The 13,969-nt window shown below is 35.2% G+C and overlaps 1 protein-coding gene across 10 annotated transcripts in view; it reads left to right on the plus strand.

Annotated features, from left to right (window-relative positions):
* GTDC1 (glycosyltransferase like domain containing 1) overlaps positions 1-13,969 on the plus strand; it is a 476,083-nt gene that overhangs the window by 137,708 nt on the left and 324,406 nt on the right. For 2 of the 10 annotated variants that reach the window (XM_069066757.1, XM_069066754.1), the window contains exon 2: positions 8,686-8,797. The exons of 7 other annotated variants lie outside the window; for them this stretch is intronic. The gene's annotated coding sequence lies outside the window, so the exon portion shown is untranslated. Of the gene's footprint in view, positions 1-8,682; positions 8,798-13,969 lie in introns of all 10 variants that reach the window. One more of the 10 variants, XM_069066755.1, reaches the window with a different exon arrangement.

Here is a 13,969-nt window from a genome sequence, read left to right on the forward strand (position 1 = left end):
TAGAAGTCAGAAAATGAATGTTAATCCAGCAAAGGTGACTCAAAAGGAACACCTGGACGCGGACAACCAAACGACAGGATCATGGGAACCTAGAGAGGAGAGGTGATTTAGGAGAGTCACAGATGTTAATTACTGCAGAGAGGTCAGGAAGATGGGGACTGAGACCATTCATTACTCTCCTTCCCACCCCTTCCCACTCCCCCCCATCATATAGGTCTTTGGTTCCTTTGGAGACAGCAATATCACTTGAGTGATACTGTCACAACCAAGATTGTGTAGTGCTGATAACTGAGGAAAAAGGTGCGAAGATGTAGGATAGTAGGTTAAGGGGATGAACAAAACAAGTAAAGTTTTTATAGAATCATGGCAACTTGGATATGTTTATAGGCAACTTAAGATGCACATCTATTATGAATAGTACTTACTCATTGGTCTAAAATAAGCTCTTTGAATAATTTTATATTTTTGCATTGAGAAAGAATGACTATATTCTCACCTCCCTAAAAAGTTTTATTCTAGTTAGTCCACCTACCACTGTTTAGGGTAGCAATGTAGGAAAGCATATTGGCTCAGGAGTCACAGGAATGAGATTCAAAACCTGTCTCTGTAGCTTATTACTTATGTTACCTCGGACAAATAGCAACTTCCCTAAGCTTTAGTTTTGTTATCTGCCAAAGGAGAGGGTTGTACTAGATGACCTCTGAGGTCCCTTTGGGCTCTTAATTTGTGATCTCATGACCATGAGTCATCTCCTGCTCCCCTACCTCCCATATAGAATAACTATATATCATTGTCATTCTTCTGAATACACTGTGTAGAAAACTTTACTTCATGTATGTATTGTTCAGTACTTTAAAGAGCCCTGATTTCATTGGTGCAAATTCTTTCCTACCATCACAGATTGTAATCCCTCTATACCTCTAATCAGCTGACTCCCGAATCTTTAACTCAAGTCTTCACCTCTTTTCTGTGCATCAGACCTGTATTTCCAAATTCCCAAAGGACATTTTCTTTCTCCATTTATTCCTGTGCTCTCTACTGTTTTTAATAGAAATAGGTGTTGTATTTTGGCAGAAGGCTTTTCTTTATCAATTGCAATAAGCATATGGTCTGTTATGATGATAGTTTTCCTAATATTGAACTAGCCCCTGCGTTCCTGGCATAAATCTCACCTGGACATAGTTTATTATGCTGATGATAAATTACTGTAATCTCTTTGCTAATATTTTATTTAAAATTTTTGCATTAATATAGTCATTAGGGAAATCAATCTATAATTTTCTTTCTCTGTTTTGGCTCTTCCTGGTTTAGATATCAGCACCATATTTGTATCATAAAAGAAATGTGTTAGCACTTTTTCACCTATTTTTCCAAATAGTTTATATAGTATTGGAATTAATTGTTCTTTAAATGTTTGGTAGAATCACTTGTTAGTCCATTTGACCCTGGAGATTCTGAAGGACATGTTTATCTGGACATCCTATTGGCACTGCAAACTAAACATATACTAAACTGAACTTGTTAATTTTCTCCTAAAAATCACTCCCCTTCAGACTTCATTATTTCTTTCAGTAGCACCACCATTTCTCAGGCTCCCACTTCTAAAACCTTGGTGTTAGTTTTTATTTTTTCCTTACTTTTCATATTTCTACAACCTGTTCAACCCAGTATGTCAAATCTACCCCACCCCTTTTCCTACTATAGTACAACTCCTTATTCCCACCCACCTTGATTATTGCAGTAGCCTCTCATTTCTAACTTCTGCTCCAGAATGTCCAGTCACCCTGCATATCACTCAATATATCACATCCTCTTCTTATTCACAAATCTTTTCATGTTAATCTTCCAAAATTCTTCCATGACTTACCTATTACCTGCTGAATAAAGATCATAATCCATTTCTTTGCATTCGAGTCTTCCACATTTTACCTCTCCCCAGGCTTTTTTTCCTCCCTTGAATTGACCACTTCTTTGTCCCTTAGAACACACTCTCACAAACCTGTGCTGTTAGCATGTTCTTTCTTTGACCTAGAATGAATCCATCCCCATTCTTTAATGTAACTCAACTGTGACTTCCTCCATGAAGATTTCCTTTATCCCTTCTCTCAGTGGTAATGACGACCTTTTCAGCTTCAGACTTCCCATCGTCCTTTGCTTTGAAACTCTCTCATCCACTTCATAAGATCATCATAAGAACATAGATATAAAGCTTGAAGGAACCTTACAGGTCATCCACTACAACTCCCTTACTTTACAAATGGGGAACTCAGGGCATGAGAGATTAAGTGACTTGCCAGAAATCATGGAGATAACTGAGCAGTAGAAGTAAGAAATATTTATTATTTTGTTTTATAGCTACTTATGTATATGACATATCCCCTTATTAGACCATAAGGTCACTGAGGAAAATGATCATTTGGAGAAATTTGGTATCTTTCATAGCACCTGGTGTAGTATTTTGCACTCAGAAAATGCTTAGTCAATGTCAATTAAACTGAATTGAGACATATTCATTTAGTGATACGATCAGCATGAGCTCTTCAGGCTCTATGACCCCTTGGAAGCTTCTAGTTTGGCAGTGTTGTAGGTTTATCTTTGTTAAATAAGACCATTTTTCCTAAAAGGTGTCTGAAAATCTGTGAAGGAAGTTTTAAGTTTTGAGTCAAACATCTTTAATTAAAAATTTATTGGATAGTTTTCAGTAAGTTGCTTTGTGAAGAATGTTAGTAGGAAATCAGTTGTTTGTTCTAAGACTAATACTTTGAATTAATAATAAACAAAGAATTTCTATTGCACTTAATATGCCCAGGCTCTTGGTTAAACAAAGTTATTTCCTAATTCTTGTTCTACAGAAAGTAGCTTAAGTTTGTGAAAAATGCACATTTAGTTTCATTCACAGGACAAAAAGATTTTATGATATTTTTATTTTGTATGTATTTCTGAAGAGGATACCATATTTTTTGGTAACCTCTTATGACTAAGATCATATTAAATATCATCTTAGTTGGCATTTTAGCATTTTAAAAATTTCTTCCTAGAATCACAGTTTCTTCTTTTTCTGTAATCATCCAAATAGACATGTACATAGAACACAGACATGTACATAGAATCATTGGACACCAGCAGATCATCTCAGTATCTCCTTGCCTCAAGGCAGACTGCTTTTAACTGTCCTGGAAAATAGTTATCTAACTCTTCCTTAAAAATTTCCAGAGGGAATGACATCTTTTTTGTAGCACAATACTCATTAACAGAGTTCTTACTAATGTCCAGCCCGATTCTCATCTGTTGCAATTCAAATCCATATCTCTTGTGAGATCCTTAGTGGACAATGACAACTGTCCACCATCTCTTATGTCATATCCTTTATGTGATGTGTGATTTCTCAAAATCACTTCTTTTTTATGATGGTAGAGATGTTAGTATCTTAATTACTAAAGCAGCTTGTGCAAAAGTAGAATTCATCTTTAAGCAGGAAATGTACCCAGATAACTGGAACTCAAATTTTCTATCTGAGCAGTTCACAGTCACGGAAAATAAAGGAATACTTTTTAATATTCAAAAACAGTCCTGAGAGAAAGAGTTCTTACTCGTTTACTACCTAGACAAAATATTTCCCTAGGTCTGTGGGGCAAAAAAGACCTTTATGGCCACTGAGCTATCTTGAAAACAAAGACCTGAAAGGGACCTCTTAGAAGACACAGAATTGTGCTTGGAATTCCATATATTCTGCTCTGTGCTATGTTCTTAAATATCTCTACCATATGATTCAGTATTCCTCAGTGACTTCTTCTTTTAAACAGCCTATTTTTGTTACTTCACGTTTGCCACACTTTGAAGTCAAGTTAATGCCTTGATGGATGTGTAATCTCTTGGTTCCACCTGGGTACATTATTTGCTTGATAGATGCAGATTGTAGTTCATCTCTGTCTTCTTACCCTGTGGCTCATTTCTCTCTATAAATTGTCCTACAGGATCCACCCAAGATTCTGGAAACCTTCCTTTGGGCATTTTATTATTTTGTGGCCATGATTATGACACTTGGGCCACCTCTGTCTGTTTGGATGGGCATTTTGCAATTGGGTTTTCTCCTCTTTCCAGTCATACATGTCCTTGAATAATGACTTTTATGACCCCTTTCTGTAGTAATAATTAATAATATATTAGAGCCTACCTACCCCCAACATATTTCTTTCTGTTGACCTTTGGACTACCCATAATTCTGATTGTCCTCAGTCTGTGATATCCCATGGTTTGGAGCCATACAGCATCACTGGGAGAATCAGAAGGCACCTATGTGGTGCATTGGATAAACTGATGTTCCTGGAGTCAAGAAGACCAGAATTCAAATCTAGCCACAGATACTTAATAGCTGTGTGACCTTGGGCAAGTCACTTAATATCTGTCTGCCTCAGTTTCCTCATCTGTAAAATGCAGCTAATAATAATACCTGCCTCCCAGGGTTGTTATGAGGCTAAGATGAGACAATATTTGTAATCCTTGATGTGTAATATAAATATTCCCTATTCTTCTTCTTATATTGATATTAAAAAGATGTACTTTGATGTCAGTGGGGAATGTTGGAATCATTGCTCTGATAATACCAATATCTTTCTAATGGGGAAGAAAAAGAGGAGTTATATTGAAACTGATGATAAGTATTGATAAGCAACTAGTTAGCTATTTTAGGTTTTAGGAATATAGGTACAGAAAAGATGGAAACATGAGTAGCTAGCCAAGGATGGAAGCTAAGGACCAGAAAGATCTAGTGGAAAGAGTCTGGTATTTGGTTCCAGCTCTCATGACAGTTGTATGACCATGAGTAACTATTCTGAGCTTGTTTACTCATCTGTAAATTTATTTAATCAATGATACACAACTTATTTCATGGGTTTTTTGTGAGGAAAGAGCTTGTCGATCCTTAGCACTGTAAAAATGTGACTTATTGACTTTATTGACACATTACTACTGCCTCCACTAAAATGAAAATGCTACATCTCAAGGTACCAAACACATAGATTGGATCTCTGAGTTACTGTCAGTGGTCTTTGACCAATTATGGAGAATGATGGAGGGTTTCATAAAAGCGTTATAATGGTTTTCTAAAAGGTGAGGAAGGGAGATTCCTCACATTATAGGAAAACAAGTCTGACTTCGATCCTGGGAAAAATTGTAGAACATGTTTTTAAAGAGGTAATTTGGGGATTTGTAGATAGGGATAGTTCCAATCAGAATAAGACCGACTTCATTTCTTTGCTTGACAAATTTACAAGACTCTTAGATAAAGGAATACTGTAGACCTAACATGTTGGATTCCAGCAAGACGTTTTACAAAGTCTGTCATAAGTTCTTGAAGACAGGATGGAAAGATAAGAGTCAGGGCATAATATAGTTTGGTAGATTTGGAACTGGTTGAATTGACTGGACCCAAAGGCTGCTAATTAATGGTTCATTTTCAATTTGAGAGGTGTCTTTTATCCTTTAAAAAAATGTATAAATAGACAAAATTCACATGTAATTGATAGATTGGGGAGAAAAAGTGGGCTGTAACCTCTATGTGCATTAACATTATAACATAGTAACCAAAACAGCTCATATGTTCTTGGGCTTCATTGATAAAAAGTCATTCTTCAAAATGAAGTTTGTCTGAACTGATTGATTTGTTAGACTGTTACCCTTTGCTCCTGTTATACTACATCTGGCATTTTCACTTGCATTTGTCATCCTTTGGGAAGGACATTGGGGGGGGGGGGGGGGAGAAGGGTTTGAAAATGACCCAGAAGATGAGGGAACTTGCAACCAATTCGCTGCTATTTGTATGCCCGACTTTGCATTAAGTTTTGGGATATAATGACAAAAACATAACCTTGCCTATTGTGAAGGAGCTTAAATTCTGCCATATCATATGAAGGTTAACTGAAGAAACTGAAGCTTGGAGCAGGAAAGACTTAGTGTGGGACACAGTGGCTGTCTTTTAGCATTTGAAGGGAAAAGACCCGTAGGATTTAGCAGGTGGATAAGACAATTCAGGTAGCTCTAGTACATATATAATGTTTATTAGAGACTTTCAAAACAGTTGTGTAAAGTCTTAAGGGAAAGTTGTTTCATTTTGTTTTTTAACCATCCCATCATTTAGGGAAGGTTTCATAGAGGAAATAGAATTTAAACTGGATCTTGAAGGAAGGATAGGAATTCAGTGATCAAGAGAGGGATAGAGGGCATTTCAAGAATAGGGAAAAATAGGGAAAAGTACCCTTTGCTTAGGGCATAGAGTATGTGGAGGACAGTAACATGAAATGTGTGGAAAAGGTACCTTATACACTGCTAGCACATAGAAGGCCTTAAATTCTGTTGAGCAATTTAAACTTTATCCAGGAGGCAATAGAAATTTACCAGAGTTTTTGATCAGAGTAAAACGACCAGATTTGTGCATGAGAAAGTTTATTCTGAATTGGAAAGAATGGATCAAAGGGGGAAAGACTGGGAGTGGGAAGATTATTGGGAAACTTTGGTAATAGTTTTGCTAGGTATTAATCAAATTCTGTCCTGTGGTGGTAGCAGTGAGAGTAGAGATGAGGGGAGCTTTTGTAGCAATGCAATTGACAGTACTTGGTAATTGATTTTATATAAGAGGTGAGAAAGAGGGAAGAGATAGCTCTAAGAGAGTTTATCCATAAGGGGACCTGGGAGACTGAGTGGAATCTGGTGGCACAAATTATTCTATCAGTCAAGAAGCATTTGTGTTAAACTCCTGCTATGTTTCAGGTACTAGTAGAGCTAGGTGCTAGGAATACAGGAACAAGAATGAAATTGTCCTTGCCCTTGGGGAGATTACTGTCTATTAGGAGAAACAACATATGCCAGTAGATGGAGATGGGGAAGGAAAGTACTAACAACTCTGGTGATCAGCAAAGACCACATGTAAGATGTGGCACTTGAAAAGAACTTTGAAAAAAACTAGGAGATTGTAAGATGCAAAAGTGAGGAAGGAGTAGATTCTGGATTAATGTTGGGTTTTTCTTCAGAAAGGATGGGGTTGGAAGATTGAACATCGTGTCTGCCCAGTTTGTCTGGAAAATGAACAAATGAAAAATAAGTTAAGCATTTACCATGTGCCAGATATTGTTCTAAGGTGACAAAGAGTAAAGGTAGGCAATTGCTGCTCTCAAGAAGCTCACGTTCTAATGAGAGAAAATACACACAGGAGATTCCAGCTGCAAGTCAGCTGGAAAGGCACCATAGTCATGTTTAGAGTGCATCAGCAAAGTAGGTGATAATAAGGAGTATGGAAAGGTAGATTGAAACCAGAGATAAGGGTGTCAGAATGAGTTGTAGGGTTGGAGGGAAAAATAATGACTTCGATTTTGAACGGTGCAGAAGGAAGCTGGCAATGTGAATCTTAGAGTCCAGAAGGGAAGTCGGGACTAGGGTCATAAATTTAGGATCATTTGCATTGAGGTGGCTGTTGGAGGCATGGGAATAAGAGGTTCCCAAGCTTAAGAGTGTAGACTGAGAAAAGAGGAGGAGCAAAGATATATTCTTTGAGTGCACATAGTCTCATACAGCTTCTCCCCTTGCATGCATTCCACTGTCACTCAAGAAATGCTGGCAGTAGTTCAAATGGATGGTGAATACCCCCAAATCAATCTGCACCAGCCCCATTCCCACCTGTGCTATCAGTTACCCACTCACTACAGCTGGTCCCTTCAGTGCCTAGATTTTCCAAAAGGAACCTCTCCCAAAATGTGAATGTCACTATTTTTCCTCCCTTTGTTTTTCCTAGCCCAGCTGGGATCTGATGATGTGCTGTACTTTCCATCTCTGCTAGACAGGGCAAGGCAAAATTGAGAACTGGATTGGGTATGCTGCTAGTGATTACCATTGTAAAAGAATTAGGAACATATAGGGGACTTCATAAGTCATGTATTAGTGAACCTTTTGGACCAGTTAATAAAGCAGTGATGGTCTTATTCACACCTGTCTGGAACATTAGCTTTCAGTACCTCTTAGCAGGATGAAAATGTCATTGACCAACAGAGGTATGTTTATTGGTTTGTAAAAACTGATAATCTCTGCTGATTATAAATGTTGAGGTATCAAAACCTTAACATTGCTCCAAGAAAAAATGAATTCTTTCTCATCTAAATTTACTTGTTAAATAGAATTATAAATCAATATTTGCCTTTTAATTTGAATACTATATATACCTGTTTAGGAAGCCCCTTCATCAGGGTCAGCTAAATTTTTTAAGGCAATAAAAATAGGAAATGGTCACTTATTTGTGAAAGTGAAATATTTGTAATGTTCCAGTTGACTTTTGAAGCTATCTTTTTTTTTTTTTAAGCAATTGGGGTTAAGTAACTTGCTCAAGGTTACACAGCCAGTTATTATTTCTGGGTGTGGTGCTGAGTATCTGAGCCCAGATTTTGATCCAGGTCATCCCGACACTGGAGCCGGTGCTCTTACTTGCTGAGCCACCTGGCCGCCCCTAAGCAATTGGGGTTAAGTAACTTGCTCAAGGTTACATGGCCAGGTGTTTCTGGGTGGGTGCTAAGTGTCTGAGCCCGGGATTCGATCTGCAGGTTTTCTCAACACTGGAGCCGGTGCTCTTACTCGCTATGCTACCTGGCCGCCCCTCTTTTGAAGCTATCTTAACAAGAAAACTTCTTTATTTCTCATTAGCAGATTCCAGCTTCTAGAACTTTAAGCCTCAAGAAAAGAAATTGCATCATAAGGATTTTTTGTATCTATAAAGAAGACAGAATTGGAATACTCAAACTTGGCTACTCCGTTGAGGGTCAGTACAACCTGTAGGAAATAAACCTGCATCTTTACTTCTGCTAATGTATAATTATACTGTTTTATGACATTGAAAATAATTGGAAAGCTAAAACAGTGTTTTAAATCTACCATTAAAAATATGTGTAAAAATATCCCATGTTAGGAGGTAGTAGGCTGAATACCATGTGACACAGATATTTATATAATTAGCAGTATATATGTGCAGTTTACCTTGTTTTTCTAGCTATCATAATTCTGTATTTTGGTACTAAGAAATTGGTTATCAGATCAGTGTTATTATATGGCCTTCACTGTAATAGAAATTCCCTCTTGTACCCGTAAAAACTTATTTTTCTGACTATAAACTATCTTTAAGTTTACTGTAAGGTCAGAGTACTAATATTAGAGGTCTTAAGCTCTGGGACAGTAAATCAACAGGATGTAATAAAGTTTTTTATGTGTGTGTGTTTTTTTTAACTACAGGGGGAATTTTCTTAAAAGTAGGAATTATTGTTTAACACGTTCCAGGTATTGAATATTAGTATTTATTTTAAAACATAGAAATTTATAAAATACATTAATTGGTTTATTTTGTCTTCCTTGGAATAAATTAAATAATAGTCTTGCTTAAATTCTTACTACCTTTATTTATTGATTTTTAAGTAGAATTTTATTTTATTTTTGCTTTTTGGAGGGGGGAAGGTAGGGCAATTGTATTTAAATGACTTGCCCAAGGTCACACAGCTAGTTTTTTGTGTTGTGTCTGAGGCAGAATTTGAACTCAGGTCCTCCTGACTCCAGGGCCAGCACTCTATTCACTGTACCACCTAGCTGCCCCGTGAATTTTATTTCTTTAAAATTAGTTTTTAGAGAAGCTTCACTTAGATTATTTTTTATCAATAGGTTATTTATTCCAGTGATGTAGACTGACATTCTTTCTGGATCTCTCAGTTCAGTTTCAGATTAAGCTTTTTATATTGAGATATCATATAACATGTTTTATGTGAAGAATGAGTGATTTCATTGGTATGGAAACTCCCTCTTCCTGTGTATCTCAGCATTCTGTAATTAAGTTGATAAGTTGAAAGGCACATAAATGACTTGTCTATTTTAAGTGACTTCCCCATAGCATTAAATAATGGTTAGAAAACTGATGTTGGAAGTAAGAAGACCTGAGTTCAAATTCTGATGATAATATGTAATAGGTATATGATCTTTTATTTCTCAGTGCCCTGGGCATTCCTAAGACAGTAAATCACAAATGTGTGTCAGTCAACATCAGTAGAAGTTTCCATAACAGGAATTCTTTACACAAATGAAATCACAGGTTGAAACCAGGGGAGATGATTTAATAGAGGACTAAGATATGAAGCAGATTGCTCAAATTTTGAAAATGCATTAAACTTTGCAGTTAACTATTAATTTCCCCCTTGGACTAGAACTTTGATTTCATTTGTTTAGGAAATTGCTAGTGAAGAAACTTCCTTTACCATTGCACCCTGATGCTGTGTTTGTAATTTATAATCTTAAGAGAATTGACTGGGATACTAAGAGATTAATTGACTTGACCAGGGTCACACAGCCTTTCTGTGTCAGAGACGAGAATTGAACCCAGGTCTTCCTTACTCAAAGGCCGGTTCTTAACCCAAAATGCCAAGTTTTTAACCTCTTTTATTAACTCCCTTAATGTTATGCAACTATTTAATATTCAGTAAATATTCTTGTGTTATATGATGCCATACTTTTTTTGGATGTCTTTAGGATATAGGCCTAGCAGTGGTATTGCCTGGATCAAAGTGTATGCAGAGTTTATAGCCCTTTGGTCATATAGCTCCAAATTGATCTCTAGAATGGTTGGATCAGTTTGTGTCCCAGTTTTCCCACATCCCCTCCAGTATCCAACATTTTCTTTTTTTGTTGTATTAGCCAATCTGATAGGTGTGAGGTGGTACCTCAGAGTTATTTTAATTTGCATTTCTTTAATCAATAGTGATTTAAAGTATTTTTTCATATGACTATCGATAGCTCTGATTTCTTTGTCTGAAAACTGCCTGTTCTTATCCTTTGACCATTTATCAACTAGGGAATGACTTGTATTTTTATAAATTTGAGTCAGTTCTCTATCTGTTTGAGAAATGAGGCCTTTATCAGAGATACTTTTTGCAAAAAGCTTTTCCCAGTTTGGTGCTTTTCTTACAATTTTGGTTGAATTGGTTTTCTTTTTGTTTGTGTAAAAAACTTTTACATTTTATATAATCAAAATTATCTATTTTACATTTTATAATGCTCTCTATATCTTCCTAAATTCTTCCCATATCCATAAATCCAACAGATAAGTTAGTGTGCTCTCTTTATTTGCTTATGGTATCATCCTTTAGGCATAAATCATGTATCCATTTTGACCTTATCTTGGTGTACTGTGTGAGATGTTGGTTTATACCTAGTTTCTACCATACTGTTTTCTAGATTTCTCAGCAGTTTTATCATATAAGGGGTTTTTGTTCCAAAAGCTTGTATATTTGGGTTTGTCATATACTAGATTACTATGGTCATTTACTATAATGTAATTTGTGCCTAATCTATTCCACTGATCTGCTACTCTATTTCTTAACCAGTACCAGATTGTTTTGATAATTACCTTTTTGTAATACACTTTGAGATCTGTCACAGGTAGACCACCTTCTTTCACATTTTTTTTTTCATTGATTCTCTTGAAATACTGTGGCTTTTGTTCTCTCAGATGAATTTTGTTATTATTATTCCTAGCTCTATAAATATTTTTTTGATAGTTTGATTGTTACAGCACTGAATAAACAGCTTAATTTATGTAGAATGTAATTTTTTTAATGTTGGCTCAGTGTACTCCTGAGCAATCAATATTTTTTTTCCAGTTTTTTATATCTGACTTTATTTGTGTAAAAAGTGTTTTATTGTATTCATATAGGTCCTGGGTTTGTCTTGGCAGGTAGACTCCCAAGTATTTTATAGTGTCTGCAGTTTTTTTTAAAAATGGAATTTCTCTTTTTATGTCTTGCTGCTGGACTCTCTTGGTAATATATAGAAATGCTGATAATTTATATGGGTTTGTTTTGTAGCCTGCAATTTTGCTAAAGTTGTTAATAATTCCAACTATTTTTTAGTTTATTCTCTAGGATTTTCTAAGTATAACATCCTATCATCTGGAAAGAGTCATAGTTTTATTTCCTTATTGCCAATTCCTTTAATTTCTTTTTTCTTCTTGTATTACTATAGCTAACATTTCTAGTACAATATTAAATAATAGAGATGATAATGGGCATCTTTGCTTCACCCCTGATTGCACCTGGAAAAGGTTCTAGCTTATCCCCATACAGATAATGCTTGCTGATGGTTTTAGATAAATAGTACTTATGATTTTTAGGTAAGCTCCATTTATTCCTATTCTTTCTAGTGTTTTTAATAGGAATGGGTGCTGTATTTTGTTAGAGGCTTTTACTGCATCTGTTGAGTTAATCATAGACTTTTATTGGTTTTGGTATTGATTGTTATTGGTCAGTTATGCTGATACTTTTCCTAATATTGAACCCGCCCTGCATTCCTGGTATAAATCCACTTGGTCATAGTATATGATCCTTGCGATCTATTGCTGTAATCTTCTAGTTAGTATTTTATTTGAAATTTTTTCTTCAATATTCATTAGGGCAATTGGTCTATAATTTTCTTTCTTTGTTTTGACTCTTCCTGGTTTAGGTATCAGCACTATATTTTTGTTATAAAAGGAATTTGGCAGGACTCCTTTGCCTATTTTTCCAAATAGTTTTATATAGTATTCAGTATGCTATATTCAGTATAGTATTAATTGGTCTTTAAATGTTTAGTAGACTTTGCTTGTGAATCCATCTGGTCCTGGGGATTTTTTCTTAGGAAGTTCATTGATGGCTTGTTCAATTTCTTTTTCTAAAATTGGCTTACTTAAGTATTTTATTTCTTCTTCTGTTAATCTGTATAGTTTATATTTTTTTGTAGATATTCATTTCATTTAGATTGTCAAATTTATTGGCATATAATTAGGCAAAATAGCTCCTAACAATTGTTTTAATTTCTTCTTCATTGGTGGTGAATTAACCCCTTTCGTTTTTGATACTAGTAATCTGTCTTTCTTCTTTGCTTTTTAAAATTGAATTAACTAGTAGTTTATCTGTTTTATTGTTTTTCTCCCATAAAATCAGCTTTTTATTTTATTTATTAGTTCAATGGTTTTCTTACTTGCAGTTAATTGCTCCTTTTATTTTCAGGATTTTCATTGTGATATTTAATTGAGGATTTTTAATTTGCTATTGTTCTAGTTTTTTTAGGTGTAGGCCCAATTCATTGATCTACTTTTTCTCTATTTTATTGATGTAAGCAATTAGAAATATAAATTTTCCTCTCAGTGTCATTTTGGCTTCATCCCATAAATCTTGAGATGTCTCATTGTTGTCATTTTCTTTAATGAATTTATCAGTTGTTTCTATGATTTGTTCTTTGACCCACTAATTTTTTTTAGGATTAGTTTATTTAAATTCCAGCTGATTTTTTTTTATCTCTCCATTGTGCATTATTGAATGTAATTTTTCTTTCATTGTGATCTGAAAAGGATGCACTTACTATTTTCTGCTTTTGTACATTTGTGAATTTTTTGATGTTTCTAATACATGGTCATTTTTTTGTGTAGGTGCTATTATACTGCTACATATGTATATTGTAGGTGATATATATATATATCACATATATATATATATGTATGTATTGCTGGGAAAAGGTATTTTCCTTTCTATTCCCATTCAGTCTTCTCCAGGGATCTCTCATATCTATCTTTTCCAGAATTTTACGTACCTCTTTAACTTCTTTTTGTTTACTTTTTGGTAAGATTTATCTAGCTCTGAGAGAGGCAAGTTGAGGTTCCTCACTAGTATAGTTGTATTATCTATTTCCTCCTGTAACTCATTCAAATTCTCCTTCAGAAATTTGTATGCCATAACATTTGGTGCATATATGTTTAGTATTGATAACACTTCATTGTCTATGGACCTTTCAGGAAGATATAGTTTCCTTCTTCATCTCTTTTAATTAGATCTTTTTTTTTTTTGCTTTTGCTTTGTTTGAGATCATAATTGCTACCCCTGCTTTCTTTGCTTCAGCAGAAACATAATACATTTTTTTCCAGCCC

Source organism: Petaurus breviceps, unplaced genomic scaffold (genome assembly GCF_028583685.1).
Source record: "Petaurus breviceps papuanus isolate PSGF00001 unplaced genomic scaffold, PetGlider_PUasm1.0 90723, whole genome shotgun sequence".
NCBI classification, from domain to species: domain Eukaryota; kingdom Metazoa; phylum Chordata; class Mammalia; order Diprotodontia; family Petauridae; genus Petaurus; species Petaurus breviceps.